Source organism: Corythoichthys intestinalis, chromosome 8 (assembly GCF_030265065.1).
Source record: "Corythoichthys intestinalis isolate RoL2023-P3 chromosome 8, ASM3026506v1, whole genome shotgun sequence".
Taxonomy (NCBI): Eukaryota; Metazoa; Chordata; class Actinopteri; order Syngnathiformes; family Syngnathidae; genus Corythoichthys; species Corythoichthys intestinalis.
Window position 1 is genome coordinate 4,091,161 of NC_080402.1, and position 17,700 is coordinate 4,108,860.

Below are 17,700 nucleotides of genomic sequence, written 5' to 3' on the forward strand. Positions count from 1 at the left end.
ACTGCGAGCCCGCAAACCATGGCGCCAACTAACGTTCAAAATATGGACTAAATATTGCCATTGATTTAACATTTTATGTGTTTCTTACAACATATTTTAGTACAAGAGCAATGGCGCCACCAGGGGGTGGCCAGGGGTGGCCGTGGCAAATTGGTTGGCCACCCCACTGGCCACCCCGCTTGCCAGTATATCGTTAGATTGCTGTAGCATCAGTTATGCATTTCATCCCAAATGAATGCATTTATTTTGTTTTGTTAAATGTAGGGCTGTCAAATTTATCGCATTAACGGGCGGTAATTAATTTTTTTAAATTAATCACGTGAAAACATTTATCACAACGCATTCGCAGTACGACTCATTCATGCATTGCCGCAAACAGCCTACAATGGCGCCGTTTTACTTCTATACAGAGATAAGAGGCAGTGTCAAGTGAGGGGAGTAGATAAAAGCAGTCATTGGGGCCGTGCTTTTAATTGGCAAAAGCTTTGTCATCTCTCCCACAGCAACTATAAATATTGTGGGAAGCGACGTGGGCAAGAATGACAGGAGTTGATATTTTTCTTAACACCATGTAGTGTATCCAACGCAGAGAAGATATAGCATTTGCAGCCACCACACACAGTCATGGTTGCACCACTTCCCATCATGCATTTGGGCAGAACAGTTAAGTTGCTACAGTATCATTTACTGAAAGCTCAACAAATACACAAAATGGCAATATTTAGTCACAATACACAAAATCACATTTATCCTTTAAGAATTACAAGTCTTTCTATCCGTGGATTCCTTTCACAGACAGAATGTTAATAATGTTAATGCCATCTTGTGGATTTATTGTTATAATAAACAAATATAGTACTTATGTTGAATGTATATATCCGTCTTGTCTTATCTTTCCATTCCAACAATAATTTACAGAAAAATATGGCATATTTTAGAGATGGTTTGAATTGCGATGAATTACGATTAATTCATTTTTAAGCTGTGATTAACTCGATTAAAAATTTTAATCGTTTGACAGCCCTAGTTAAATGTACACCTTATGCCTAATATACATATAACACAATAAAACAGAATTGTTGTGGAACTCAAAATGTTGACTGGACAGTTACGGACTATGCACATTAAATCATTAGTAACATCAAATATTACACAATACACCAAAGTATATCAGTAGCCATGTCCTTAAGTCTTTCTGATAGTTTTCCCCTGAACTTTTTACTGCAATAATATAATGAAAACCTGAAATTATGGCTTTTAGTTTTGGCCACCCCAAGATTTTAAGTGGCCCCATCTGGCCATCCCAATGAAAAATTTCTGGAGGCGCCACTGTGGTCTATTCGAGCCTACATGTATGTAAGAGGAACACTTTAAAAAAAACGTGTCGTATCACTTAGCAACTAGGGTAAGACTCGTTGGACAGAAAGCATCACGCTATCAATCGCCGGACAAATCCCCGCTTCATCTCCAAGCCTTTAACCCTCACGAGAGCACCTCGTGAAATTGAAAGATTACGTCGATTGTCGGCGCCATTGTAGGTGGGAAATGCGACGTTAGGGGTCCTATAAAGGGAAACCGGAGCGGTCGCGCCTTGTATCCTAAAGCAATAACCGGGCCGCAGGTGGGGGTCGGCGGCGACGCAAGATGAGGTGGTGGTCTGGACTCCCGTGAACCCTCCGAGGGCAGGTTTTCTTTGGAGGTCAAGCTTGATATGGAGCGGATAATGGAAAAGCTCCGGGATGTTTTTATATGAAATCGGATGTGTGGATTGAAAGAGCTGCAGCTTCTATAGAATATTTCTGCTCTAGTGCCGAACAATCTGGCTCACTCACTACATTCAACTTCGTATTGGCCCGAATATAAGAGGGCCCTGATTATAAGACGACCCCTCTTTTTCAAGACTCAAGTTTGAAAAAGATTAGACGCTTTTCTTTCAGTTCATATCTTTTTTCATTCTTTAGAAATCAGCATTACAAAATAGCTTAGTTTGAGTATTTTTCCAAATTCTGATGAGAAAAACGGAGAAATTGAGCTTTTTTGTGAACGCGTACATTTCAAACATAACTTTGACTTTAACACAGCTATTTTTTTGTTTTAGTTACATCCCAAACATCTGAATCATGTTTTCCTTTTACAAAAAAACAGTAACAACAAGACAAATAGAGCTTTTGATAGCAAAGTAACAAAAACGATTAAAATTTTTAATCGAGTTAATTACAGCTTAAAAATTAATTAATCGTAATTAATCGCAATTCAAACCATCGATAAAATATGCCATATTTTTCTGTAAATTATATATTTGTATTCTGTAAAATAAATTGTTGGAATGGAAAGATAAGACACAAGATGGATATATACATTCAACATACGGTACAAAAGGACTGTAGTGGGCATTTCACTCTACTGTCATTTAAATCTGTCTATGCTGTCCTCACTCCGAAGCGTCTACTTTTTCCAAAGCTAGTGAACGACGCCTTAATAATCAGACTTCTTCCTTTTTCATCTGATTTATTAATAAAATGGCCTCAAACCATTGTCCTCTTTAGACCGTAGTAAAACTCCCCAAAAAAAAGTACACAAGCATTGCATTAGCGACAACGTTAGCTTAGCACACTATACAGGTTCACTAAACATAAACAAAAAGCGTCTCATACAAAAAATAGAACATTTCGCTTACTAACATAATATGTACATTCTTTAGAACAACCATACGTATGGACAAATCTTGTCCAAGGATCATAAAAGCACAACATTATCAGCCCAAGACGTCGTGCAGCCATAATGAACTGGAAAGAAAACAATAAACCATGTCGCAAAGCGACCACAAGAGTTTGCTGTTGGACAGCACAAAAAGCCTTGCTGTAAAACTTACCAAAAGGCAGAATACTTTCTGAGCGGGACATGTGCGTTAATTGCGTCAAATATTTTTACGTGATTAATTTTTAAAAAATAATTACCGCGCGTTAACGCGATAATTTTGACAGCCCTAATTTAGACATAACTAATGAAAGATGACGTGTTGGCCGCGACAGCAGGTTAAACTTTTCCCTCGAAAGATGCGCATGCTGAAAAGCACCTCATACCTACTGTGAAGTATGGGGGTGGGTCAGTGATGCGGTGGGGCTGTTTCGCTTCCAAAGGCCCTGGGAACCTTGTTAAGGTGCATGGCATCATGAATGCTTTGAAATACCAGGACCAGAGGTTGCGCTAGACTTTTTCGTTGTCTGTCATTTTGACTGACGGTGTCATAAAAATCCGGTCATAATCTATTTTTACCCGTCAGTTACATTTTTAAAATGATAATAATGACATATTCAATAGTATCTAGTTTTCATTCATTTTTAATTAATATTCTGTCCGAACAAGCTTAACAAGAGGCAAACAGACAGCGGAGTGCACCAATCAGCGACGGGCAGACGTGCCGTTAGCAAAGCGATGAGGGCAGGACGAGGGACTTGCGCGCGGAAGTAAACATACGAGGAGAACGGAGTTTATTCAACATGGCTAGCGCGAGACAGACTGTTGTCAATGTCTCGTGTCGATGTGTTTTAGCTCATTTAAAACTAAATTTACCCGGAGGGGGGGGACGGTGGCTCCTTTGCTGGGCGGCGGGAGGAGGGATGGGCTGCGCATGGCCCCCCCAGCCCCCCGCCCGCCCTCCCTCCCCGGGCTGGCTGGGTGGGGGCCGTGGCCCTGGGTTGGCGCCCGCGCGATTTCTCCGCCTGTCTGCGTGGCTGTCGCGCGCCCGGTGGGGCTTGCGTGCTGCTGGATGTGGTAGGGCATGCTCGGGTTGGGGGTTCCGGTGCCGGGATTGGCGATGCGGCGGCGTAGGGTTGGTCGCCAACGGGCTTACACTCATAAGAGATTCACACGATTACTGGGTTCTAGATCACAGAACTGATTTGTGTACACTCTACCCCTTTCAATCACTTAGCTTATAGTCTTATAGACACCCCCACCCCCATTCTCCTCTTTCACTGGCCAATTGGCCCCCACATGGTGTAAACTGGAAATACATCTCGCTGACGATAGCACCAGCATATTAGTAACTAGTTTAGATGTTCAATGTATTTCTTGTTGTTTGTGTATGTGTTTCTTTTCTTTCTTCTCTTGTATTTCTTTTCTTCTGTCCCCCCATAATCCCTTCCTGTTCGCTGCTTTGTCATAATAAAAAGGTATTTTGAATGATCACAATGGGAGTATGTCAGACTCTCCATGTGAAACATTAAAACTGTTCAGAATCCGGGCACTTAGACTTCCATTCTCTGTGTCAAACAGCTGAACAGGACAGTTTAAAAAAAAAAAAAAAATACATAAAATAAAATAAATTTACCGCGGATTGGAACAGATTCTCAGCTCTCCCGTTCGCCATCCGTGTTGTTGTAGAGACGACTTTCGGCGCGCAAGAGTGACGTTGCTCGTGAAGAACACGTCACGCAAATACACAAATCTGATTTGTCGATTCATTTTGTACCTACTCGAGAGGCTGTGTCCCAGACTTTTCTCTCAGTGTTTGAAAAATACAGGGAGAACAGTCTGGCTGTGCCAGGCAAACACTCAGTTGCCTTGACATTTTTCCGAGTAAGGCCAACGACGTCATGCATCAAGAGAGACAATACCTAATTAATATGCTCACTCGCCACCCTGTGGTCTGGGGTGTGAATTGCAGCCTGTCAAAATGACGGATGGACTTCAGTTTTTTCCGTCACCGTTTTAAAAAACCGGTCAACGACGGAAAATGTTCGGTTAACGCGACCCCTGACCAGGACATTTTAAATCAAAATCTGTTGCCCGAAAGCTGAAGATGGGTCGTCACTGGGTCTTTCAGCAAGACAATGACCGTAAACATATGGCCAAATCTACACAGAAATGGTTCACCAGACACAAAATCAAGCTCCTCCCATGGCCATCTCAGTCCTCAGACCTTGTTTTGCTGGCAAAAGGGGGTTGTACAAAGTATTAACACCAGGGGTGCTAATAATTGGGACACACATTATTTGATGTCAAATATTTTTTTCTTTATGTGGGATTTTTTCCCCACTGAATGAATGCACTGGTATTGAAGGTTGGATTTTTCTCTTTTTTTCCATTAAGGTCCCATATTATTTGGATTTTTAAAAAAATATATATTAGAAGCTAAAAAACACATCTTTTTCAGGGGTGCCAATAATTATGGAAGGCACTGTACCTTTATTTCTTTGTTAGGCCCTAATCCTCCCTTGTAATTTTAACTGTACATCAATGAAATGCCACTAAAAAAAAACCTCTTTAGCCCCCGGCCCGTTTTTCCACTTTGTCACTCTGCCACCAAGTTGTCAGAGTGAGGCTGTCGTGCTTTTTTTTTTTCCTTGATAGATGGTGAATGGTGCTTATACAAGAAGCCACTCCATCGCGGCCATAAATATGCATGGTGACATTTGGAACAAAGCCACCCGTCCTCTCTTTCCTGATGAGCCGCGCCGGCGTACTATAACATATTGCCATACTGTCCCACCTTGTGTTTCATAGCCAATCTCTCTGTTAATCAAGTTGGCAGATAACCTCTAGACGCTGACAGATGACGGGGATGCAAACGTTATTTCCCAAAATGGATGCTAATACAAGTAATTAATGGGCCATGCGGCGTCTGCCGGCCGAGATGAAGACGACGGCGTTCTCCAGACACTTTGGAGGTGAAGGCCGTTACGTTTCTCTATTGATCACCGGCTGGTCGGAGGTGGGAACGTGTAGAAGAAGATGACCTCGGTTCATTATTTTTTTGTTCTATCATTGCGTTTAGAAATGTTTTTGACTTGAAATTTATCCAAACAGGCCTGTACGCTCAGGTTTTTCATTAGGAGCACAGGTGCTCGCAAATTTAAAAAATTAGACGCACAAAAAAATAAATTATGAGCTCCTTTTTTTTTTTTTTTTTTTTTTTTGATAGCTAATAGTGCACTTTTATTATAAACGCCAAATAATGTACACATACACGCACTATATTAGTTTATAAAGACAAAAAAACAAATTGTTGTCCCATTTCTTTTATTCAAGTCACCGAGCACGCTTGGCTGAATTTGTCCAGCGATCTATGGCAGGAGTTGGGTCAATTTGGCCCAGTGTTGCGGAAAGTGTGATGCTAAGGGTGCTGCAGCACCCCCTGGTGTTGGGGAGGGAAAAAAAGTTTTGGCAGATTCTTTTTTTGTGTGTTAAAAATAAATAAATACATTTAAAAAACAAGTTGAAACAATAACAAACTTTAAGGGTTTAATTAGTCGGTGGAGTTGATTTCAACAATTTCCATGCAGTGTGTCGGCTATTTGTTAGGTTCAGGGCTCTGGAGTGGCTAAGCTAGCGCGAGTCAATGTATATTCATTCACTCATTTTCCATGCCGCTTTTTCCTCACGAGGGTCGCGGAGGTGCTGGAGCCTATCTCAGCTAACTATGGGCAGTAGGCAGGAGACACCCTGAACTGGTTGCCAGCTAATCGCAGGGCACAAGGAGACATACAACCATTCAGGCACACACTCATACCTACGGACAATTTAGAGTGCTCAATCAACCTACCATGCATGTTTTTGGGATGTGGGAGGAAACCGGAGTTCCCGGAGGAAACCCACGCAGGCACGGGGAGAACATGCAAACTCCACACAGGAAGGCCGAAGCCTGGGATTGAACCCTTGATCTCAGAACTGTGAGGCGGACGTGCTAACCACTCAGCCACCGTGCCACCTGTCAATGTATATGTCTCCCCAAAAAAGTATACATTCTTAACCAGTTGAAAACCAAATTGTCTATTTCTTTATAGATTAAAGCCAATGAATCATTAATGGCAGCCAGACTAAACTTGGAAGAAAAACAAAATCATTCTCAAAGTAAGTAAATGCAGTTCAAGTGTGAACATGTCATGTTATCAGCTGCAAAAGGGACACCCTGTATTAATATATATTTATATACACATACATAGATACACTTCCTGTTGTTTTGAGGACACACATTTTTTTGCCATTGAAAACGTACATAGCTGTCAATGACATCGACTTACACATGCGTCAATGTAATCCAAATACATTGGCATCAATAGAATCGACATGCTATACATGGCCGTCAGTAGCATCTGGCTAAATTGGCCTCAATGCAATGTAAATGCAGTCAATGGCATGGAGGTGCATAGTCCTCATTGGCATCTGTGAACATGGGCGTCAATGCAATGTAAATGCCATTGGAAATTAATTAGATATTTGGACCGACATGTCCCTCAATGGCATCGACTTACATATGCCTCAATGGAATTCAAGTATATTGGCATCAATGGAATTGGCATACATGGCCGTCAATGGCATCTGTGTACATGGGCATCAATGCAATGTAAATGCTATTGGAAATGAATGGGAAATTTGGACATACATGGCTGTCAATGGCATTGACTTACATAAGCGTCAGCGGAAACCAAGTACATTGGCATCAATAGAATCAACATACATGGGACACAGGTTTTTACCATTGACAATGAATGGAAAATTTGGACGCATATAGCCGTCAATGGCATCGACTTACATATGCCTCAATGGAATCCGATTACATTGGCATCAATACAATCGACATACATGGCTGCCAATGGCATTGACGTGCATTGTCCTCATTGGTATCTGTGTACATTGGTGTCAATGCAAAGTAAATGGCAAATTTGGACTCAAAGGGCTGTCAATGGGATCCCATTAGAAATGAATGGGACAGTTTTTGGCAAATGTTGGGGGAACCGTACATTTTTTCCTAATTCTGTATACATTTTTTATGCCCCTCACCGTCACCACCGGAATTTTCTATGTCCAAATGATGTGATTTGGTCAAAAGTTATAGTTTTGAATTTTTAATTTTTGGGGAAAAATCAGCATTTCTGGCGAACCGAAATTTATTTGCGCCCATCGAAAAAGTCCCTGCGTCGCGCGAAAATTCCGATCGTTTCGATATTGGATCGGTGCCGATTGGTCAAACGGTATGGGCCTTTGCAACCATATTTTACCAAACCAAATTTTAAAATGTTAAATGTCCCATGTGACGCTTTTGTCATCAAAAAAGTTGGGATTTCTACCCGTTACATAACATCCATTAGGAGTGGAGACTCACTACTCCATGAGCATGATTTTGGGTCGGATGACAACTAGTTGCCTACTGGGTTCCGACCTTTCAATTCAGAACAAAGACGGTTTGACCACAGATCGGAAGAAGAAGGGGGAGGAGGGAAGGCGGGGATATGCGCGAGAGAGAGAGAGTTGTTGCATCTTCACACAAACATGGTCTGTTCTCCCACTCTGCCATTCCGCCACCTGGACCCAGCTATGTGGGAGCGACACCAAACACGACCATTTTGTGTTTCACGCCGCGCTCCAAGACGATTCTGGCACGGCATCTGTGCGGCGTATCGCGGCTTCCTCCTTTTTTTTTTCCCTGGTACATTCTGTCAGCGTGGACCCGCTCTGTAACTGGACGCAGGCCTTCCAGGGACTACCAGATGAAGAGGCTTTATATAAGACTGAGAGAGAGTCACGTGAATATCAGTGCTTTGGATTGAAGTTGAAAAATCAACTCAAAGCAAGTTACACGAGTTGGAATTTGTATTACAGTGGTCAAACTCAAGGCCCGGGGGCTGCATATGGCACATGCACATCGTTTTGGGTGGTCCACAAAAGTAAATAATGTGGACTGACTCAGTGTTGTTTTTGGCAGCTCTTTTAATTTTCGTCTTAGTCTTTTGGACAATAATACAGTGATCCATCTATTTAGGGGTGCTGGAGAGGAGGGTCCGTCAGGAAGTCGAAACTCGGACTCAGGAGGTGCAGTGTGGTTTTCGTCCCTGCCGTGGAACAGTGGACCAGCTCTACACCCTCGGCACGGTCCTCAAGAGTGCATGGGAGTTCGCCTAACCAGTCTGCATGTGTTTTGTGGACCTGGAGAAGGCATTCGACCATGTGCCTGGAGGAGTCCTGTGGGGGGTGCTCCGGAAGTACGGGGCACCGAGCCCCTTGGTAAGGGTTGTTCGGTCCCTGTACGACCCGTGTCAGAGTTGGGTCCGCATTGCCGGCAGTGAGTCGAATTTGTTCGTAGTGAGGGTTGGACTCTGCCAAGGCTGCCCTTTGTCACAGATTCCGTTCATAATTTTTATGGACAGAATGTCTAGGGGCAGCCAAAGCGTTGAGGGGATCTGGTTTGGTGACCTCTGCAATGGAATCTTTGCTTTTTGCAGATGATGTGGTGCTGTTGGCTTCATAAAGCCGTGACCTCCAACTCTCACTGGAGTGGTTCGTAGCCGAGTGTGACGCGGTGGGGATGAAGATCAGCACCTCCAAATACGAGACCGTGGTCCTCAGTCGGAAAAGGGTGGCGTGCCCTCTCCGGGTTGGGGATGAGATCCTGCCCCAAGTGGAGGAGTATCTTGTATCTTGGGGTCTTGTTCACGAGTGAGGGTAGGAGGGAGTGGGAGATCGACAGGCGGATCGGTGCAGCTTCTGCAGTAATGTGGACACTGCACCGGTCCGCCGAGGTGAAGCTGTTTAGCATTTAAGCATTATTCACAAGAATTTTCAACGGAAAAAGCTCTTTGTTGACATTTGGCGGCCCCTAATTTCCTTACTGACCAGGCTCATATTTCGCAATATTTACGTAAAATAAATGCTACCTGCACTTTTTTTCTGCTTTTAACCAAGAATCGAGACTGTTTTACGTCAATATCTGTAAGGAAATCTGTGATTTAAGGATTTATCACAAATTTTTCAACGGAAAAAGCTCTTTGTTTACATATGGGGGCCGCTAATTTCCGTACTGTCTATCCTTATAGTTCGCAATATTTACGCGAAATAAATTCGACCTGCACGTTTTTTTTTGCTATTACTGTTTTACATCCATATCTGTAAGGAATTCAGAGATTTAAGCATTTATATACAAGCATTTTCCACAGAAAAAGCTCTTTGTCTGTGTTTCCACTCGGACAGCTTTGACGTAGATAGGCCCCCTATGAATCGCCGCGTCAATAAATTATGACGTCTATAGCTTTTTTTCGTGTTTTTCCAATGCTCATCCAAGATACAAACACATTCATACTGAAAATGTTTGTAATTAAATTCATTTCTGTGAGAAATGCTGTATTTTCTGGAAAATTTCAAGGGTGCCAATAATTTTTTAGTGCTCAGTTACGGTATAGTTGCACTGGGCTTATCGATTGCGCAGGAAGCATGAAAACGAAACTATCAATTCACAATTAGAAAAAAAGAAAACAAACAAGAGTAACATGTAATGGAGGTGACAATTTGAAAAGTAGTGGAGGAAAAAGTACAGATACACTGCTGGCCAAAAGTATTGGCACCTCTGCGATTCTGTCAGAAAATGCTCAATTTCTCCTAGAAAATGATTGCAATTATTGCTTGCAATAAAAAAAATTTAAAAAAAACAGAACGGGGAAAAAAAATCATCATTGTTATTTTACACAAAACTCCATAAATGGGTGAGACAAAAGTATTGGCACCCTTTGAAAAATCATGTGATGCAGCTCTAATTTCTGTAATTAACAGCACCTGTTACTTACCTGTGGTACAAAACAGGTAGTGGGAAAAACTAAATCACACTTGCAGCCAGTTAAAATGGATTAAAGTTGACTCAACCTCTGTCCTGTGTCCTTGTGTGTACCACAGTGAGCATGGAGTAAAGAAAAACTCTCTGAGGATTTGAGAAGAAAAATTTTGAGGAAGCATGGGCAGTCTCAAGGCTACATGTCCTTCTCCAAAGACCTGAATGTTCCTGTTTCTACCGTGCGCAGTGTCATCAATAAGTGTAAAGCCCCCGGCACTGTGGCTAACCTTCCTAGATGTGGACAGAAAAGAAAAATTTACAAGAGATTTCAACGAAAGATTGTGCGGATGGTGAATAAAGAAACTTGACTAAAATCCAAACCAGTTCAAGCTGTCCCGCAGTCCGAGGGTACAACAGTGTCAACCTGTACTATCCGTCAGCATCTGAATGAAAAGGGACTCTCCGGTAGGCTACCCAGGAAGACCCCGCTTTTGACCCAGAGACATAAAAAGACAGGCTTGATTTGCCAAAACTTACCAGAGAAAGCCAAAAATGTTTTGGAAGAATGTTCTCTGGTCTGATGACACCAAAGTAGAGCTTTTTGGGAAAAGGCATCAACATAGAGTATAGAAGAAAAAAACGAGGCCTTCAAAGAAAAGACCACGGTCCCCAGAGTCAAACATGGCGGAAGTTCCCTGATGTTTTGGGGTTGCTCTGCTGCCTCTGGCACTGGACTTCTTGACCGTGTGCATGGCATTATGAAGTCTGAAGACTACCAACAATTTCACAGCATAATGTAGGGCCTAGTGTGAGAAAGCTGGGTCTCCCGCAGAGGTCATGGGTCTTCCAGCAGGATAACGACCCAAAACACACTTCAAAAAGCACTAGAAAATGGTTTGAGAGAAAGCAGTGGAGACAACTAAAGTGGCCAGCAATGAGTCCAGACCTGAATCCCATGGAACACCTGTGGGGAGATCTGAAAATGGCAGTTTGAAGAAGGCACCCTTCAAATCTCAGAGACCTGAAGCAGTTGGCCAAAGAAGAATTGTCTAAAATTTCAGCAGAGCATTGTAAAAATCTCATTGATGGATACCGGAAGCGGTTGTTCGCAGTTATTTTGTCTAAAATTGTGCTACCGAGTATTAGGCTGAGTTAGTAGGTTTAGTATCATGACAACAGTACTTGCTATGAAGTTACAACCTGAGCACAAATGGCTCTTCAAAATTGACAATGACCCAAAGCGTACCGCCAAACTGCTTCCAAAGTGGCACACGGATAGCAAAGTTAATGTTTTTTTGGAGTGACCATCCTAAAGTCTTGATCTATATATATATATGTACTCTACGGGAATGGCTTCCGCCGGGCTGGCGCATTGTGAAAAAGAGCCTGTACGTTGTCTGGATGGCGGCCAGCTGACATTCCGCAGAGACAAATTGAGAGAGAGCGGCACTCGGGCAGATTTATCGGGCCATTGGCTAGCCTTAGGAATTCTCTTGTAACGCGGCACTCCTGCGAAAAGGGATGAGGGAATTAGTGTAAAACACACCCTCCACTCCTCTTCCACCGTTTTAAGATGTTGTATTACTTTCATATATTCCCCTGAACGGGTGGAAGACGGACGTTCTTTGATAGCTATGAATATTCATGAAGAGCCGCCGGGGAAAATTGCTGTTTTTTAGCTAACGTGTCGCAGAATTATTAAGACGTTCAGATGAATTAAAACTGGTTTGGCGTTAGCTCGTTAGCTAAGCACATCGTTTCGTCATGAAACGGAGACTTTGTTTTCTGAATATTTCTTGATGACGGTAGTTAATCAGAGCGATGAATGGAAGATGGATGAGTGCTAGCGTCTTTTGATGGGCATGAATATTCAAGAGAGGCTGGTGAAGGAAGATTGCTCTACTGTATGCCGGCTGTTGAGTCACAGTCACAAAGATGGATGAGAGAGAAAAGAGCTGCGCCTGGCTTGCGTTCTAGCTTGGTGTTAAGAGAGAAAAAAATAACAAAGGTTGATAGAAAAAAAATAGAGAAGTTGTATATCTCGAAGATTCATCAGAAGTGACGCGTTACATGTACTCTTGTGACATTTACTTGAGCAACTTTTTGAAGAAAATATACTTCTAAAAGCAGAGGCGTAGCAAGGGTCTACGGGGGCCCCAGGCAACAAGCAACATTGGGCCCTTCGAGCGTGTGCAGGTAAGGGGGACAGTTGGAGCATGCTGCAATGCTGTTAGCAAACGCTAACAAGCTAGTTACAACCAGTGTTGGGCACGTTACTTAAAAAAAGTAATTAGTTACATTACTCACTACTTCTTCTAAAAAGTAACTGAGCACTTTACACTAACTCATATGGATGTACTTACATTGGTTCATGGACGCACACATTTTAACTAACAGAATAGGCAGCGCTTGTGACGTAGGACAATAACAGGACTGTTTGCTATGGGAACGTACGCATACCCAAAGAACCTTGCTAAAAGGAATATTAAAATTGCGAATAAAATCGTTTCGGATTATTTTAGATAATATATGTTATATTTTTCTTATAGAGTATTCGACGAGGAATACGATAGACCCATCCATAGACTTTTTGGGGGAAATCCCTATTTCTTTAAGTAGTCACATGAATAATGAGGTGGCCTGTGAAAATCAATGTAGAAAAACTCGCCAAGGACTTTCCAGAGAATAGTTGGTGAGTCACTCTTTAAACAATCATGTGGTATTCATATCTGATTGCACTTTCTTAAACATGTATAATCTACGTGACATGGTTAGTGCTGATTGGGATTGATAACAGAATCGTTAGATAATCTGCCAAATGATTCCATGGTATTGAAACACTCCCTACACTTGTCGCTGTGACAGTACAGTAAAGCTGTGTGTGCTAAATCTGTTGGCCCTCTGGGGGCCCCCTGCTAGCTGCTTATATTAAAACCCCTCTTAATTTTTTCGTTTTAATAAAATTAGTAAAATTTTCAATCAAAAAATAAACTAGTAGCCCGTCATTGTTGATGTCAATAATTACACAATGCTCATGGGTGCTTAAGCCCATAAAATCAGTCGCACCCATGTGCCAGTAGAGGGCATCAAAACTCCGTTTAAAGGGGAACTGAAGACCTTTCCGGATTTTGGTGTAATTTTATGAATATAAACTTGGGACAAGTTCGTCAAAACAACCATGACTGTATCAACACGTAATTGTAAGGATAATTTGCGTTTTTTTAGTTTTTTTGCACTCCGTTAATGGTCCCTTCGCAAACCCGGAAGTGTGACGTAGGCAACAGAAGACTACTCACAGCTAACATAGCAGCAACAACGATGTCAGTGATATTTCCACCAAAGGTAACCATTCAGGATCGCTCTTTCGTGACGCTACCGATGGCAAAGGCTCCCAGGAAAGATGAACTACAATTAATCCCTGCATGTTTGAACCTGAGGCGTCAGATGACGGCGATTTACTTGACACAGCAGATGGCGTCATGACGCCAATTGACAGCTCGACACTTCACGAACGGGAGAGTGAGTGGTAAATCCAGCATCGTGATTTTTTTATTAGAATGCGATTACATGGTTGTATATTTTTCCATGCTCTACACATAGCTAAAACTGGATATTAGGTAATGGGACAGCTCCTACCGATCTAAATATGATAAAGCTAGCCCAAATGTGGCTAAATGAATGCTCTACACATAGCTAAAACTGGATATTAGGTAATGGGACAGCTCCTACCGATCTAAATATGATAAAGCTAGCCCAAATGTGGCTAAATGAATGCTCTACACATAGCTAAAACTGGATTTTAGGTAATGGGACAGCTCCTACCGATCTAAATATGATAAAGCTAGCCCAAATGTGGCTAAATGAATGATATGTTATTGATATTTCAAAATAAATGACAAAACCATTTTATTTTCCAGGTGTTGCTGTAAACCGTCAAGTAATTACCCTTCCAAGAGTATGCCTGTGTCATCAGGAGATCCCAGACGTGAGAGCCAAACTTGCGGAGGCTGAAGCACTGACAGGGGCATGAATTTCATTTAAAAAATAAAACCATAAGTTGTTAACAACATTGACACATTTTGTTGACTGTTTAATGTATTCTATTGGTATATAATATATTGTAATTATATTACATTCTGAAAAAAAATTCAATAGGCCGCAATAATAAATGATACCAGGTTTATGTTGAATCAGCATTAGCTTTCGTTGTCAGATTGTGACACAACATGTTATACCAAGCACACAACGGCACACATCAAAGAGCATAATTTTAGTAAGCAACACAAAGTTAGGATAGCAACGGACTAGCGCAACATTGAAAAATGATAATGGCAGTGGGAAATATGTATTTACTCTTTTCTGTAGCATGAAGTGTTCTCTATACAAAGATAATGCATTATCATTAAAATATGAAGGTAATTTGATTTTTCTTTTAAAAAATGTGTACTGTATATATGACTAGTTTATGATTTCATATCATCAAAATTTGCTACATTTATTTCTCCTAAATCATCGTCATCTGATGTCGCAGACGGAAGAAATTCAGCATCTGGCAGGCCTCATAGGATCTCTTCAGTCGTCATCGCTGGACACCGCATCACTTCGGTCATCATATGACTCGACCCACTCTCTCTTGATTTTGGGAAACTGGGTGGCAACTGACTTGCAACGCTTTTTTCATCGTGTTGAGGGTTTCCGCCACTTAATTTTTTATGTTTGGCTTCCTGGAGGAAAAAAAAAAATCACAGCAGCATGAAAATATTGGATGAATCCCAATTTTAATTTAATAATAATTTCTTGGTGATCAAATAATAATGCCCCAGTCATAGCAGCATCTATTTCTATTTGATGCTATTGTTCCCTCTTCAAATAGGCAGACCTTGATGTTGAAATATAAAAAACAACGAGCCAAGGACCTATTTGGTGCTGGGGACATTTGAATTTACATAACACCTATTGATATAGTAATAAAATCACATGAGTAGACGACATGTCAGCCAACCTATCTACTTATGACAGGCCAACAGCAAAAAAAAAAAAAAAAAAAATGTCGCACTTCAACAAACTGGCTGTAGGAGTCCCCCTCGTTTATAAAAAAAAAAAGCCATTAATGTTCTACTTACGTCTTTGGAAAACCAAAGTTGCATTGTTGTAGGTTTTCAAAGCTGTCGTGGCTGAAATGATGAAAACAATGAGCCGATTGGGGACCTGTATGCATGCTAACAAAAACGGTCCAAACCTTTGCAGAAGTTTTTTTTTGGACCACTCCGAGAGTCTCGAGTCTTCCTGTGAGTAATTCATATCGCTACACATCGAGATGGCATGACGAATCCCGCGAGTAAAACCCAGAAAATGTTTGCAATATATGGCGAGGATAGCGTGGTGCTATATTTCCGTGTTCAGAGTGGTAGCGAGGCTTCCTGGAAGTTACGTCACGAGGTAGGGGTCGGCAGGACGGCGCGTCCCTCGTTGCTATGGTGTTGCTATGGCCATAACTCAAAAACTACGCGGTCAATTATTATTTTTTTTTTTTTTTATGTGACTTTCTGAGAGAGCGAATGACGCATTTAAAACAATTCAACTGAGTAAAACACTTAAGCGCGAAATCTGAAAAGCTCTTCAGTTCCCCTTTAACACAAGTAACAAGTTGGCATTGCACTGTGCTGTCATTTTATTCTGTTTGAGCGAGGCATGTGCATTAATTGCGTGAAATATTTAACGTGATTAATTCGAAAAATTTATTACCGCCCGTTATCGCGATAATTTTGACAGCCCTATTTGATAGTGTTAATCAATGCAACATTCTTAGCAAATACTGTGGTTTGGTAGTTGTGTTGTGCTAAGTGGGTGAACTGTTGGGTTTTATTTTGTGATTGTTTTTTTGAGGGGGCGCCCAGGGTATCATGTTAAAGGCAACTGACGTCCAATCCATATTGACTGAGAGTTCAAATTAATTTACTCATAAGCTTAAATTGTCGGTGATAAATGTCCAATCCATTTTCGCCCCCTCCCAGTCAAAATGGATTGGACGTCTATTGCCGTCAAAGGCAGCCAGTGAGTTCAAAATTTTATTTATTTTTTTTTTTAAGTATCAACCGTTCCTGGCGATTCTTTGTCCTGCGGCGACTTGACAACAACCAGCCAGGCAGCCACGCAGAGGGGTTCATGTTACTGCGTGACAGTTGGCACGGGTGTCAAACAAAGGCCTTTGCCAAGCTGCGCTGGCAGGAGCTCAGCGTGCCCGCTTTGAATATTTCAATTGCCCCCTCGTGTTCCTGCCCGCAAACCAACCAGATTAGCACAACGGGCCCGCCTCGTCGCTTATCAGACCGTCGCCTAGCGACAGATCCCTGACCTGGCTTTGACCTCCGCCGGATAAGGTCAGCACCTGAAGGCGCGCCTATTGGAGGGCTGGCTGGGAAAGGGGGGAGGGGCAAGGGGAGTAATAAAGAGACAGAGCTCTTTTCTGCATACCCTTTCCCTGCAGCATGCTGGTGATAATAATAATAATAATTTAAAAAAAAAAAAAAAAACATCCCAGCTCTTCAGAAACATTTATGCAACATAGCCAAAAATGACACATAACATGCACAAAAACCAGGCAATTGTACCACAAATAGATTTCTAAAGGAGCAATATGCAAGATTTGCAAAATTATTCATTGAAATGCCCTAATATTTCAATTGACATTTAAGAAACATGCTTTTTGAAAAATACTAGTGATGGGATTTTCGGCTCTTTTCGGTGATCCGGTTCAATTGGATCGGCTCAGTGAAAAGACCCGGCTCTTTTTGGCTCTCACAGGGCTCTTTTAACTTTAGCTTTTCTTTTAAATATTTACGACAAATTTAGCATATATTTTGATAAATGACTTGGTGAACTAAATATTGCACTCTACTTACTGCAAATAGCAACAATTATCAAGCAAAGAAAAGGGGTTTTACTTACTTGAACATTAAAAAGGGTCCAAACAATAAACAAGCAGCAAAATTAAACTTCAACCAACAACAATCAAACACGCTGCATCATAAAAAATAGTGAGTCGCAACTGCAACAACAGCAGCGAACAAAACAAACATGCAGTGCCATGCAAAAGTATTCGGCCCCCTTGAACCTTGCAACCTTTCGCCACATTTCAGGCTTCAAACATAAAGATA

General features: G+C 41.7%; 1 long non-coding RNA gene across 1 annotated transcript; it reads left to right on the forward strand.

Annotated features, from left to right (window-relative positions):
* The first annotated feature begins 8,379 nt into the window (after positions 1-8,379).
* On the forward strand, positions 8,380-16,283 carry LOC130920675 (uncharacterized). Its single transcript, XR_009064198.1, has 4 exons — positions 8,380-9,064; positions 9,225-9,438; positions 10,666-14,069; positions 14,461-16,283. It is a non-coding gene; the product is annotated as an uncharacterized LOC130920675 (long non-coding RNA).
* The last annotated feature ends 1,417 nt before the right edge of the window (positions 16,284-17,700 follow it).